The 16239-nt window shown below is 34.8% G+C and overlaps 1 long non-coding RNA gene across 1 annotated transcript in view; it reads right to left on the bottom strand.

Annotated features, from left to right (window-relative positions):
- Positions 1-15843, bottom strand: part of LOC115343879 — a 129068-nt gene extending 113225 nt beyond the window's left edge. Inside the window, exon 1 of the long non-coding RNA XR_003924312.2 lies at positions 15773-15843. This is a non-coding gene — a long non-coding RNA (uncharacterized LOC115343879). The remainder of the gene's footprint in view (positions 1-15772) is intronic.
- Between the last annotated feature and the right edge of the window lie 396 nt (positions 15844-16239).

Genomic DNA, 16239 nt, shown 5'->3' with positions numbered 1-16239 from the left:
GGAGATAGACAACAAACTATGATCAGTTTGAATTCACCTGCACTCAACTTGATGCTGAAAATGTTGGCACCTCTAGGTGCCTGTGGTTTCTACATATGCTTAGCGTATTAAACAAACACTACTTCAAAACAATGACAAGTCCATGCAAAGAGCTGGATAGCAAGCTGACTCATTTTCTTCAGTTAAACAGTGTTTTAAAAGCATTAAGTATCCATTCCTCAACTGACTGAGCAGCAGGGAGAACAAAGCAGCACGAGAGAGGACAAAGAAACAGAAGGAAACAAAACTGTTTTCTGGGCTTCAAATAGAAGAATATTAATGTTTTCATAGCTTTTGGGGGGAGTATTTGAGTATCCATAGTTTGGACATGAAGAAGCTGAAATAAGAAGGAGTAATACTTGATCTTTCATCATTTGGTGTGAAAGACTAGCAAGATGCTATCAAACATCAGTACTGTGCTCATGGGTAAAAGGACCTAAATTGGGGTGGTGGAGTAGAATGAAAGTAACGAGCAAGAATTGTGGATACATTAATAATAATACCAAGAAAGTACCAAAGGAAAAACAGAAGGTGATAGGTTAGAAGGAATAAAAAGAGGAAGAGAAAATGAAATGGACTTCTTTTTCTTCGCTCATCAAGCCTGTAACCATGGAGCAGGACAAACAGAAACTTCAATTCTTCACTACTTCAAGCTCCATTGTTGGACAGAACTAATGATGGACATCTCACAGGTTATTCAGCCCTAGAAAGAAACCAATCTGGAAAATCATAGAAGAGCTTTTCTAGTAAAAGGCACCTGCCAACTAATAGCAGCAGTTGTGTGACTGGAGATTCACAGATTTTGTTAAATTTTGGAACTTCTCTTAGCAATAATACCTAGAGGGCGTGGCAGCACAAAATGCTTTCAGTACTCCTATAAGCAAAGTGACTTCAAATATAGCAGAAAAATGTCTTTGAGTGCAAATTCTGTTCCTCTATAGTTACACTGCACTAGCACAAATCCTATATGAAGCTTTACATGTAAAAAGATTGTCTGCTGTGCCTTAATTTTTTTTTTTTAAATCTGCTGAATACAGAAAACTGTAATAAATTACTCATCACAAGCTTAATGATGACTCAGACATTAGCAAAAATGGACAAAATTACAAACCGGTGATTTTTATTTCGAATCTATGTTAAGCTGAAATATGTTTCTTTATAGCAATCACGTTTACCTCAGAGATGCAGCTGTAACGTGGAATTGTGGGATGTAAGAGAATCTAGCACTTTGTAGAAATCACTCTACCTTTTAGAGAAATGCAGCTGATACTCTGCTAGAGTGGATTTCCATGACAATGAGGCTATGAAATTTTATACCAGCTGGAGATCAGTTCCATACATCTTTCTTCATGACAAGTCACATGCACTAGTTTTGGATTCAGAGTTATGTAGAAACAGTAAAAATCAAACAAATACATAGTGTGGGTTTTTTGCTTTTCATGAAATATTTTCTTCTAATTAAGCTGCAATTTTGAAGGAAAACAACGCAGGTGTATATATTTAAAAATTCATTATCTCACTACAGAAAAGAACCAGCACATGCTGAAACTTGTATTGTAATTTGGGGCATGAGAGAAAAGTGCCCAAAATATTTGCTTAGCATCAGAGGCAGAGAGTCTATGATTCTAAATATTATATAAAAGGGAAGGAAGCAAAAATAGTAACGTAGTGTATAATGTTCATGTACAAAAAACAAAACACAGCAAAAAAAATGAAGATGTTGTTTAGCCATGCCTTAATTAGTAAGCCACGCTTTTTAAAAAATGTAATAAGAAAGCTATTTTTTCAAAAGAGTTAAGCAACAGGGCTATTTATGCAGTTTTCTCAGCACTCAATATAGGACTAAAGAGCCTGCAATTTTCAAGGTGATTTGCAATTTCCATTAATTTGTTGAAGGTTTTGTAGCTCAATAATGAGACACTTTCATCAGTTATTAGTGAATCAGAGCTGTTTGCAGCTTTAATTCAAACACAGTAAATACAAATGCAAATGTGCACATGATTTTCTATTATCATTTCTAGAGGGTGAAAGAAGGCAAATGATCTTCAGGAAAATGGGGATGTTTATCATTATTTGCGTAAAATTGGTTAACAGCCCCATACTGCTGGAAGTGAACTGAGAGTTGTTGATGAATGCTAATATTTGGGTTGTGAGGAACTGCAAATGGTCATTTGGCGCTGGGCTGTTGGCTTTACCTCCCTGAAAACTGAAAATCTTAAGGTTTTGTCTACTTTAAAAGACACAGTTGTTGGGCTGTCATAAATATATGGTTTTATTTATTCATGAGCTTCTTGATTCAAGGGAAAATTTCTTGAAGTTTAGGATCCATGTTAATTCTGGCCTCTTAGATTCAGCATCTTAAAATCCTTGCCCAAGTCTATAGACTACATCTATATTGTCGAGTTCTGGTAGAATGGATTAAAATGAGACATTAAAAGGGAAGATTTACTTGCATATTAAGATGCCTGAAATGGCACGTGGACACTCAGAATAGTTCACAAGGTGACCAGGGAGGTTTCTAATGCCTGTTGAAGCTGATGAAAAAATAAATGCCAACAAAATTTGATGTCACTGAAATCCCATTCTTTTAAAGCACCTTTCAAAGCATCTTCGAGCATCAACCTTCACAAATCTGGTCCAGAGAGCAATAAACTGAATTTGTTTCTGTCAGTTAGCAAGTATAGGATATTTCCTCTTTCCAAGCCAAGCTCTTAATAAAAAACAAGACAAACATTTAAATTAAAGATGGATAACACAGAGGTTTTACTCAATAGTCACTTGATGGCAGTGTCATGTATAAAAAGATTAGACTGCTAAGTTAAAACTTTAAAAAAACCCTTTAATAACAGTAAAAAGCCAACCCAAATGACACCTTGATTACTGCAGAATATTACCCTCCTAACAGAACTCTTTTTAATGATATTTTGAAGGTCAGCAACTAAATCAATAAGTAAATCCATAACAATCATGAATTTTAAACTTCAAAAATGTTGCTATAAAGGTTATTCCTTTAAAATCAATAGAAAATTAGAAAATAGAAATAGAAAATAAAATCAATATGAAATATTTTTAATATGTTATGAATTTGATATTCATTCTAGCATGTAACCCTCCAATGATAACTCATGGTTAACTTCTCTGGGAAGAAACAAACTAAAAGAATTCCATGAGGATTTACTAAGAAAGAGATCATGGACACTGTTTTAATAAAAATGTATGACACTAGTTTTACCCGCACAATGTCATTTCTGTAGCATATACCTATGAGTGGTTTGTATTTCCTGCCAGCAGGATGATCCACATTCTTGGGTCATCAAACACAGACAAATAAACTTAAGAGGAGAGGGAAAATAGTTCATGGAAGGATACAGGTCAAGTTCAAAAGCTGCCTTTCTCTTCCTCTCCTGACTTACTCATCTGTTTGCACTTCAGGCTGGAGAGCAAATCCAGACTGTTTCAGCTGAACAATGAAAAGGGCTAGATCCTTGTGCTGTAAGTGAACAACGAGTTAGGATCTGCCTTTGCCTCCCAAGATGTCCAAAGATGATCAAACCCAACTTTGGACATTTTTACACCAGTTTCAAAAACAGATCATCCCCAACATGTAAAGACTGCTCAGCATATTAAGAGCATTGGTCAGTAACACTGCAATAATGCAACTGCAAAGACAGCTCTGTGAGGATCATACTCTACCCTTGATTCTCCAGAAAACATTTGTTTGCAGTACCAAACATGTATCTAGTGAAGAAAAGACAACTCTTATTCCAGTCTTTTAACAGCTAGGCAACTCCTTAAGACTAAAATCTGTCATTTTCTTGATTTATGACTGGAACTTGCATTGCTACCGATGATTATTCAACATACTGAGTGAAACAGGAAGAAATCCTTCAAGTAGTAAAATAAACAAAAAAATTAATGTTCATAAATATCTTTTTGAGTTATAGAAACACTAAATAACATCCTGAGCTAATACAGAATTAATGCCCACAAAGTTTTCTTTTTCCTTTTCAAAATTTGGGGGGAAAAGGCAACTTCATTCCAAGCACTATAGCTTCAATGTTAGTTTTTCACCCAAAGCAAATTTTTTTTAGTCAAGTTCTTAAACCTCTACAAATACGGTTTATAATGGAAGCTGAAACAGAAAGTCCACTAAATGCAGAATCACAAACAGAAGCAATGTTTTACTTCTAAAACTAATGTTACTTTTCTCATTACTTTTGTGAGTCACAAAATTCATATGGAGCAGTCTCAATGGTTCAATTGTACTGAAGTTTTAAAATTAGATAAATGTCTTAGGAATTTCCAGAAAACTTAAAAAAAAAAAAAAAATCCCTGCCCTTCCTCCACCAAAACTACTGTGTATAAAAAGAATTAACATTAAAAAAAAAAAAAAGTATTTCTCTCATGGTTTTATCAAACAGGATTCAACAATACAAAGATAACAATACCAAACAGTTCTGGGAACATTCTTCCAATGGTATCTTGCAAAGTTATTTTTCAGGTTTTATGTAAACCCTAATGTATTTAAGTGTGAATTTCTAAACTTTTATTGATGTTATAACTCACTCAAATTTATATTTAAGCCATAAACACTAACTGTGTTATTTTATACCTGACAATAAACAGTTTACTGTAACTGGGACTGGGGGGTGAATAGGGAGGAAGGAAGGGAACTGGACAAAAAGAAACTGTAGATTCAATTTCCAAATGTAGCATTACTGTGTTCTTTCTCATACAGAGTACTGCATTATATTAGTCTTCATTTTGATATTTAAAAAAAAAAAAAGGACAGGAAACTATGCTAGACTGAAAAAAGTTATTTCAAGTAAACTTGAAGAATAAGAATCACATATGACTGAAACACTAGCATTATAGCAGAAATTACTTCTCTTCATACAAAAAAAAGTGCTTAGGGTGCAACCTTAGTGATTTAGTCAACTGTATATGATTTATGTACTACTTTTTTATGCTAGTGTCCACAAACCAGTTCCTTCTCAAACTAGAAAGCAGCTGGCAGAGGAGGGATTTGCTTATTTATTAAGGAGCATCTACCTTGGTATTCATTTTTATAGAACTCCTTTTTCATTGCTATAGGCCAAACTTCATTAGTTCACTGTTTGGAAAATATACAAGCAGCATTACTATGACTGATGGATTCAGCACTACTAGGATTGATGGATTCCTGACTAAGGCTTATAAACAGGGGTTGAGAGTTTATTACTCATCAGAAGATGTACTCTTTCAGCATGGTGGGAGACACATTGAAGTTGTCCTGGAAAGGCTAGTAATGAAGAACCTGGAGCACCATTGCTGTAGACCGTAGTCAAGTAGGCTCGATAGCTGATTATAATCACTAGGTCACAGAAGAGAATCAAGACAATAAAACCAAGTAATTTCAAATTTTAGTGGAGAAACTGAGAAACAGAAAAGTTTTGTTTGTTTGGCTCTTCGGTTTCCTTGTGCAATTTAATTTTATTCCCAGTGAATCACAAAACTATAAAACTGTCCACTTTAGAATTAATAGCTCAAAGAATTGTCAAACATTGCAGTAAATGGCAGTTCAATGTTTGCAATGAGATTATGCCTTTTAGTGACAGCTGTGCAATAGGTGAGTTTAAAAGCATTTCGAAGAAGAGATTGTAGGTTCTTGCTGCACAGGAGTAGCATTGTTATTAACAGAAGGGAGTTATGCAGAGAGTAGAATGCACTAGCAGAGCAAAAAAGGTACCATGACATATGCAGCAAAAAGCTGGGAAATGTAAGCAAGATACAATGACTCAAGGAGAAGATATCCTGGAATGGTGAAGGAGCTTATGAATGAGGAGCCTGAGAGTTAAGGTGTCAATTTGTACAAAAATTTCTTCCCTAAAAATGACAAATTTTCATGTTAAAGATCTAAGAAAATCTTATTTTAACCTAACCAGTTACTGTTAATCAGAGTTTTTTGTGTTTGGGGTTTTTGGTTTTGGTTGGGTTTTTTTTTCATTTAAATTGACATTCAAATGACCTTAAAAAATATTTGTTGGTAGAATAAGGACAAGATGCTTGCAAACATTATTCTAGCTTTGAAGCTTTATATTGCTCTCCTCTTGGCCTGCTAAGCAGTTAATATTTCATACTTAACCAAATTGTTTAGATTTCCACATGCAATCAGTTTCTCTCTTTTCTAGACAGAATTGATGAACAATAACTACAAATGTTAGATATCCTTTAGATATTTCTTCTTAATGTTGTTTCTATTTACTTGTTTCTTTATCTGTCCTTTAAAGAATCTTCTCACTTCAATCCACGTGAATCCCTTAATAATTAGGTGGGAGATTTTTTATACAAAAATATTTAAAAGCAAACTGCATATGCAATTTCATGAGAATATATAAAAATCTTCCCCTATTTTGATACCAGTTATCTACTTATTCACACATACATAAAATAATAAGAAAATATTTCTATCTTTACTGGTACAGAATGGGCAAAACCAGAAAATATGACAAAGCAAAATTCATGATTTTGTAAATTTCAGATCAACTACATCTTTAACAGATACATGGAAGAGTATTTAAGGTTAGGCAGACTGCTTGATCGAACTTTTTTTGTTCTTTTAAAAATTGATGTAATTTCCAGATTTCCCTTCTTTCAAACCTGAGCCAATGAAACACAAGTATCAAATTGCATCAAATATATCATAACATATGCTTAATAGACAGCTATGCTTGTTGTTTTTCTTCTACTTTTTAATGACCTCCCCAGACTTAGCTTTTCACTTAGAAGCCACCGCTGTTGTTCCAGACTGTCCTTTTGCAGTGCATTTCACCACTTGTATCTTCATAAGCACTGTGAAGAAAGTCTTGTAATATGGTTGGTATCAGTGATGCTTGGTTTCAAATTTGATTACATTCTCTTAGTTCCTTTGTGCTATCTGATAAAATGTGCATGGAGAGTAAATTTGCTACTCATGAACAACAAAATATTTTAGAAAATAGTGATCTTTTAATATAACCGTGAAACTTGTCCCATGTGTCTTTGTTGCTCTAAGTCTACCTACAAACTAATTTCTTGTACCAAAGATCATAACTCTCAAAATTTGTAAATTAAGTGGTCATCTTTAAGGAGGAAAAAAAAGTACTTCCCAGGGAATAAAAATTATACCAGATTAATTTTCTCTCTCTTTTTTTTTTCTCTTTTTTTTCCCCTGCCTCTTATGAGTATTTCTGAAGGAAATGTTTATGTATAATGTTATACTATACTGAGGGTACTGGCTGATATCATTGCTTAAGATATTTGTAAACATACAGTGGAGACACACTACTTTTTCAATGGGAACAAAGCACAGCAGGATTGGCCCTACAGTAACACAACATAAAGGAAGTGTTTTCTAGAATATAGGAGGTTTTCTGTTGTTGTTTTGAAATACTTAGAGCTCAGGACTTACTAACAGGCTTCCCAACCCTTCTGAATTTAAACTCTGATTTAGCAAGATACTTTAGTACATATTTTATAGTATGTGAGTAGTCCAATTAAGAATTGATTAGAAGCTATCTGAAAAATATCTGAACAATATATTAAAACATCACACTAAACCTGGAAATTAATGCTGTTACTGTATTTACTTCAGTCCATTTTTTTAGGTTGCTACGCTTGCTATTCTTTTACTATGTATAAGCAACATTACAACACGATTTTATAAAATGCTAGATAATTTTACAGAGAAATAGAAAAATAGAGCCTTTCTATTAATTTTAAGCACAAACCCACAAATGGAAATAAAAGAGTTAAATCTAAACCAGTCTACAATAAGCAGAAGTCAAAATGTGCCTTTAGGTGCCTATTCCATTTGTCGGGCTTACTTTTATTTCTAAATCATATGCCAATGCTCTGTGATGTTTAAACTAGTCTTTAAGTGAAAGAGAAATATGCATCCAACTTCTTTTCAACATATTAAATTAGTTTAAAAAATAAATTATCTTGGGGAAAAAACCTTCCATGACAAGACTAATTATCATAACGACTTAATGTCAGTTTCTTAAAGCATGGGAGGAGTTTGGGGTTTTTATTCAGTTACTGTTTGATGTTGTCTAGTATACACAAGTTCCCATGTTACACAATAGTTCTGTTTGTCCTAAATTATAATGCTTTTGATATTATATATTTAAAAACTGAACACAATCTGAACCAGTTTGATACCAAGCAACTATGTATGTTTTCACTTTATAAATAAGCAGACTGTTGAATTCAAGGTATTAGTAAAATAATTTTAGCACACCTTTTTCATATCAATTTATAAAGTTGATAACGTTCAAAGAAATATTGGACCAGTCAAATGTTGGCAGCAGGCTAATGGTTATCACAACTAAGATGATGTTAACGTAAGAATGACATCAACATTTCTGCTTCCAAAACTGATGATGCTAATCAAAATGTGGAAATTACACAGCCACCTGGGATGGATAGGAAAGTTTAGGTGCGACACCCACAAAGTATGTGTTTTAGCAGTGACAAATTAAAGTTTTCGAGCAGCTGCAATGCTTTCAAGTGGGAGAAGCTGATAAAAATCACGAGGTGAAACGGCGATCTCTTTCAGAACTTACTATTGGGCTAAGGACAAAGAGAGACAGAAACAAGATTTTGCTCTGAAGCAGGGGGAACCTACCAAAAAAAAAAAAAAAATGCTGTCCACCAGAAAACAAGAAAACAAAAACCACCTTGTTGTTAAAGAGAAGGGCTGGGTGGTGTGAAACTTTCTTCTTTCTGGAACGGTAACATGTGAGGTCTGAAAGGGCTTGAACAATTTTCCTTTTTCAAAAAGAAAAGAATCCTTGTAGGAATACTTGTTTTGGGAGAACCACTAGCCAAGAATATGTAGTTCAGCAGTTACTTAACCCCCAAGAGCAATTATTGCAGGTGCATCTCAGAAAATGGTTGAGATTTGTTTCTGGGACACCCACTGGTGGCCACCGGGTTCTGATGTATAAGTAGAACTACACATTCAGTGACTTGAAGGTAAAACTATTGCAGGAAGTTTCAAAAGTAGAGCAAAAGGTAAGTGAGAATACTGACATTAGAGCTGATATAAAGAATTCATACCTATGAAGACCTCCAGGACCAAAATTGGAACCACATCAAGTTCTGTTTTGTCATATTGTTTTCCATGTTGGAGAAAGCAAAGGGAAGGTGTGCTTCGCAATGGAAAGTACAGTCCATAAAACGAAAGAATTTAGGGCATGTAATTTTCCAACAGCATTTTTACAAGAGACAGACTTGCCAACTAAGGGCCAATCCAAATACATGCACATGCAAAAAAATAATTTAACACAAACAGTACTACGTGATACTGTACTACACTGTCATGGCGCAGACATCTACATATAGTGAAAGACAATTAATGATTGTGATGGCTAATCAGGAAGCATGCTAGGAGGGATTATCTAAGTAAGCACATCTCTTGCAATTGAGGATGAAGGATGTTGGAAATGAAGGGCAAGCTTTGTTTTGTGGATAAAAAAGAGTAGCTCCCCAAAATACACAGCAAGGTATTAAATACAAGGAATGAATCTAAACCAAGTGTTGCTCTGCAAAACTGCACCTAATAGTGCCCTCTAGTCACTTCTGGGTATTCAGTCAGTGGGACCAGAACAGAGCCAGTCTAAACCAACCTCCCTGCTCCCCCAGATCCCTATGGTGGGGAAGTGGGATCCTCAGCACCAATTGTTTCACTCTGCAGATCAGGTCCTATTGCTCCTCACTACTTGCTAATGTAGACATAGCCAAACTATATTTATTTGGAGACTGAAGCAGGGCTACATATGGTGAATTTCACCTTTGACAAGTACTAACTTCATTTACATTAACACCTGTCTAGACTGTTTTCCTAAGTATAAACATAAAAATCTCCTTAGTGTATTTGGGCCCTTCTTACTTAATTAACCATATGTGACGTAAAGTGATACAACCCAGTTAAAGGTATGTCATTGTTGATAGGATCAATTACAGTCAGACATAAGTATTCCTTGCTTACACCATCTGTTCTGTACTCCTAAGTGCAGAACCTTGTCAATGAAAGTATACACAGATTAACTGTATTCACTTTCATTAAAAAACACCAATCTGTTTTGTCAGCTCTAGGCACTTTCTCTTAAAAAGCTGCAATAATATAATGCACATTCACCTTCTCCTTCCAGCATACTATGGTTAGTACTATACCACTTGAAGGGTTTAGAATAATATTTGAGACCATTCTGCATCTTGAGTCATTTTATTCTTAACCAGTGGCAACTGTACAACAGTCTTCCAAAACTCCACTTACATACCTGCCTGGGAAATCATTGTGGTCATGGTAAGGAAGTAAATCTTGCCCATTCTGTTACACGTTCATCAACATTTTCTAAGGCTTCTGTTTCTCACTCCTGTTCTTCAATATCACAGGATCTGATCACATCACATTTGAGGAGGAAAAAACCCAAACAGCAGTAATTCAAGCCTTGGAAACCTTCAGTTGCCATGTAGGTATGCCTACAGACAAATACACACATGTATATATATAGTGGAAATACTGCAATCAATTTCATACCTTTGATGTTAGCTGCAATGAGAAATTACAGTTAGATTAATCTAATACTCCTAAAGTTAATTAACAATTTCATGGATGAGTTTTATACATAAGAAGCTATAAGATGTGTTCAGATCTATATGGCTTGGGATGGGTCTTATTTTCATTCCTATTGTTTTTATGAGATAACTATTTTTATTTAAAAACATAATTATAGGATAGGCAACATAGTGACTGGATAGGTGAGGAACAGGTTTTAAAGGACCAGTTTGGAGCATGGGAAAAAGCTGTACAACTACATGTGTTTAGAGAGCAAAAGTTCTAAAAGCAGGTTGAATTACAATTTACATTTTTTCCTCAGAATTGGGGGAACAAACTGATGGGATAAAATATGCTTCTAATCAGGCTCCTTCCAAAGTTGACATCTTCAAGGAAGATTAGGAACCAGTGTTTTATTGTTAAATGATTACAGTTAAAACTGTAATCAGTCCAGGCCACTTGAGAAAGCATGCTCTGCATTTAAGCACATTCCTTTCTCACAGAAGATTTGAAGGCCACACTTAAGGATTCTCATGAGTAAAAAAGCAAGAAGGGATAAATAAGATGCACTTTTATTGCTATTGTTTGTATACTGTTTTTATATCTCTGTGTTTAATTTGGAAGGGATTTAGAGGCACACCCATGTGGGAAGAGCCTGGTCAGTTTAAAACTGAAAAAAAAAAAAACCCAACCAACCAAAAAACAACTTTTGGCTGATGAGGGTTTTTCCCTGTGTTTATTGTAAAGTAAGTCTAAGGGCTTGGTCTCCAATTGTGTTATGTATCAGAGATACTAAACAGTGCTGATAAGTATACTGACCAACAGTTTTATAAAATGACCTAGAAGAAGTAAAATTATGGACAAAAGCTTAAATATGTTAATTACAAAATGGGAAAAGTGAAAGCAGTGACATTGAGATTTATGATTAGCATGCTCATTCCTTTAGTGTTCAAAAGAGCTGAAAGTAAATCATACTTCAGGGTGTTGTAAAATACATATAAATAAGGAAACATTTATTTGAAATCTATAGCAGACTGCCTATAATATTTTTATGATTGTATGTAACACAATTGCAGATAAAATCCTGTTTACAGCACCTTTTAAATATAAAAGTAAAAAAAAAAAAACAAACAACAAAAGGAAATTTTGCCACAACATAATAAATCCCTCCTCAACCCACCCAATGGCACACGTAAGTATTTTAATGAAGCTCTGATTATGAAAGGACAGTACCTGTATTCTTCAGAATACAAAACAAAACATTTAGAGTAATCAGCAGAAAAATATCTGAATTCACTAGCAAATAATTATAAAATTTTTATGTAGTTTTCAGTAATACTTTTATATGTTGTATTGACAAAACAAAATCTTAGAAATCTCTACACAAAAGAGCCTAAAATGCTCTTTTCTTTTTGGTCTCTTTATTCATAATCTCAATATCTTACCTACTTCACAGTTGTAACAAAAATTATATTTCACTAGTTCTTTTGGAGCACAGGCAATCTGACTTTCACATTAATTTCTGACAGATACACCTCTGAAGAGGAAACATTGTTTGAATCTCACCTGGAGGACAAGGTTAAAGTAAACTAAGCAGAGAGGTTTGCTGTAATACCACTGAACAAAAGTTAAATGATAATGTGAAGCTGTCAGAGTTGGCAGGTTCAAAATCCCAGTATAGAACCAAACAGCTTGCTTGATTTTTGAAGCCAAAGAAATTATGTAACGAGAAATTTGTTTTTGCTGGGAAAACATTCTCTGTACCCTTTCATGCCTTCAATGAGTATTTTTCAAAAGGCAAGCAGTGGCACATTTGTCTTGAGAAGTTGTTTTCTTACGTTAGACAAGCCAATGCAGACATCTGAAAGCAAAAGACTATCTTCTGCATAGTGCAGAAATACAGACATTATATAATAAGTTATTTTATTATAGATGCTCCACTTACCATGGTCTGTGCTGTATGGTTTCAGAAATGTACATTTTAATTAAAAATATGCATTTGATTTAATTGCACCTGTTTTTGGCTTTGCACAAAAGTGTTTGGATGAAGGCTTGCAGTTCAGATATCTGGTTGAAACACTGCATACCAGAGCTGGCTATGCAGGCTTTGGGCTGGAGAATGAAGATAAAGGTGTTAGGTAAAGGCCTCAGAAGTTAATAGTGCCTGCTGCACAGCAGGTCTCATCACACTATCTCAATCCTTCCTTCTTTCCTCATTAAAGACAGACTAACTGGAATGTAGTACAACATCAATACAACTGTAGTAATTCTGCTGTGTTGCTCTAGGAAACAAACTTTATGAACAAAGAAAACTAGAATTCTGCAATTCCTTTTCAGATGGTTACATCTCTTCTTAGGAAATGCAACTAAATAGCTATTAGGTGTATTATGTCACTCATCCTTACAATTCATGTATACTACAGAATACATTTTAATAACCATTACATACAACAAGTTAGTGTTTCAAATGTAACAAATTTCATAATTATCACTATTATCCATAATGATCACACTTCAGGGGAAATTGCCCTAGGAAACTTAAAATATTAAGGCATCAATATTGTAAAGGGGCCCATGCTGAATTTAAAGTGGATTCAGGTATTCATCTAACAGTTTAACAATGTGTTTTGCACAGACAATAAAGGTGTGGCAAAGTTGCTCTTTATTCCCCAAAACAATAAAAAGGTTGTCTACATTACCCAACTTTTTACTGAAAAGTCAGGTAGTTCCGCCTGTTTCATCATGAATAGTCTTATAAAAAAAAAATAATTTGAGGTGGGCAATGTTAGGAACATGAAAAGATGAGAGTCTGCTTTTGGAAAACTGATTCTCTCCATTTGGAATTTTATTCTGTATTCATGTCCGGACACATTCTTGAATTAATTCTTTAGGTAAAAATTTCTACTTTATACGTTAGTGAAATCCATCTAGAAAACAACTGCTAAATCAAATGGCTACAATTATGCCACACGAATTACAACACTTTGAAACAAATTTTATAGGAAGAATTTATGATCAACATAACAAAAACTCAAAAAGAGGTCTTAATGGTTAGGGTACCAGCCTTGAAATGGCAGATGTAGATTGAATCCCTCATTCTAGCCCAGAACACTTTATCAACTATGAGCTGACCCCTGGGCCACAGATCCACAAAACCAGCAAGGTACCAAAAACTTTTCTGATGGAAGTTGGGTATTTTTGAAGATCTTGGCCTTGGTCTCTCTCTTTCTCTGCCTTTTCTGTATGTCAATAAAATGGGAGTAGTAATTCTGTCCTACACATTAGTGCAAATAGATAGGGAAGACATCCACAAATAGCTTAAGTAATGCAAAATAGGCAAACCTCAGCCTGCACTGAAAGTCTGGAAGATGGAGAACACAGCAAACTGCCCGAGTGCTCTGAGAAGCCTTTAAAAACATTTGTATCAAGAGTTGATAGTCTGTCTTTCTTATTTCCCTTATACAATGAATTTCTGCCTCAGGTCTACCTTTTTCCTCAAGAATGGTCTTGGCAATCACCAGTGCTCTGTGTGATCTCTAGCTGTATCCCAACAGTAATATAGCAAGGACTTAAAAAAAAAAAAAAAAAAAAGAGCTCTTTCTTTGTTCCCAATCTCATGCATTTTCTACATTTCTACATTTCAATTTCCACTCCTGGTTATCCAGGCTGATGTTGTTCATTTCTAAACAGCAGTTTTCCCATGATTGTTATTATTGCTGTTTCAAGTTTTCACTACATTTGATTTGAGTGAAGTATCCTATTTTCTATTTTAGTTCTGCCTCTTCAGCACTATTCCTACCTATGGTTTTTAAACACTGTATCCTCAAAGCTTTAATACACTCAGCTTCAGATGGCTATCTTGTACTCAGCAAAGAATGAGATAGGTTTCCAAAGCCCCTCTGGACAATGTTTGTCATCTACATACACGAAAAAATTTGAGGAGACAAAGGATGGGAACAGATGAAATGTAAAACTGGAAAAATACAATATTCATAAAATACAGTGATCCAGAATACATCTGCCATTCAGTCAGTCAGTCTCTGTATTTATGTCCTTAATGCCCACACGCAGAAAAGCCAAGAGTCTTTTCCTCTTTCTTACTGCAGGTGACTGCAGCTGGCTGACTCCTACAACAACCAATGCCAAGACCGGTCTCTAGGATGCAAATGACCCCACTAAATTGTATATCATATCACAGCACAGTGACACAACAAATTAAAAAACACTTTACCTACAGCTGACATCTTATATTGACTCTTCACAGTTTGTATTGTGTCTTCAACATGGTCTTTATACTACTTCCCTTAGAGAGCCAACCTCCCCATAATTACTGAGTTGAAAGCATCCTGGCTGGCACTGCCCACTGCTTTAAACAGACCTCTGTAAACCAAATGGAGGCTATAAAAGCAGTTCATAGCCTTAGCTACTTCAGTTACTTTCTGAACAGTCACATGAGGATACATGCATAAATTAACCCCGGTCATTTCTAAGGTACCATACTGAAAATCTGTTTAAATGTAAGGAAGACAAAAACATCAATGAAGCAGTTGAAACTGTTATTTGCTTTGCTACAGTGGAATATTATACTTGATTAGATGTTGAGAATGAATTGGATAGTCAAGCAATAACAAGGAACAAAGTAATCTTCCCATTCTTGCCAGGACCGAATATTTTGCCATCATTATTGGGTGGGGGAGAGAGGGGGGAAGGAAAAAAAAAGTGACCCAAATTGTTTATATATAGTTTATATATGTTTAATACAGATGAACAAGATTCAAAGTTTGGTACTGGTCTATCAGCCTCGCCCTCAAAGTTTTCAAATATAGTTAAATGAAACCAAATGCATTTAAATGAATACTAACTGATTTCTTATAAAACACTGAATTCTTGTGCTTTTTGTGGTTATCTGGTATGCACTTCCAATAACTGAAGCCAACAGAGCTCAGATCTGGAAAATTAGTTTTGCTGAAAATAGACAAGCAACTCTTCTTTAACATTTACACTAACGTCGTCTGGAAAAAAACAGCAATCTTTTGTACTTCATTTGAAAGGGTTGAATAAATGTCAGTACCAGGCAATTTTCCCATTATGACCAGGACTGGGTATCTACATGAAAATACAAAATGACTTGTAAATTGGGTTGCTACTTACCTGCTCTGTTCTTCCTTCAAACTGCCACGAAGTACTGACCCACATATCACTGTCTGTACCATTCCCCAACAACTCTGAATGAAGATGATTGCAAAGCAAAATGGAAAAATACCATAAGGTTTAAAAACAAACTATCTCATGTCTTTTCTCATTAGCAGTTACTCAGAATTTGTTTTGTAATAGCATCTACTCCTCAAGGAGACAGTTTTACTCCAATGGTCTTGTCTAGTTTTCCTAACATTAAGAAGGGGATTTTTTTTAGTCAGTGTAAATACTTTGCTTATACAACAAGTATTGATGAATCTATTCTTATTAGATGTCTCTCAAATTCTACCTGGCTTCCAAGTAGATCAATCAAAAATGAACTAGATGTCACTCACATCACTGAAAAAGAAAACATACACAACACTTCATCTCTGTAGAGTATACATGGAGACAGACAGCTTACAACTCACATGCTCATGCCA

Source organism: Aquila chrysaetos, chromosome 7, assembly GCF_900496995.4.
Source record: "Aquila chrysaetos chrysaetos chromosome 7, bAquChr1.4, whole genome shotgun sequence".
NCBI classification, from domain to species: Eukaryota; Metazoa; Chordata; class Aves; order Accipitriformes; family Accipitridae; genus Aquila; species Aquila chrysaetos.
Note: the sequence above shows the minus strand (reverse complement) of the source record. Positions and strands in the feature narration are given on the sequence as shown.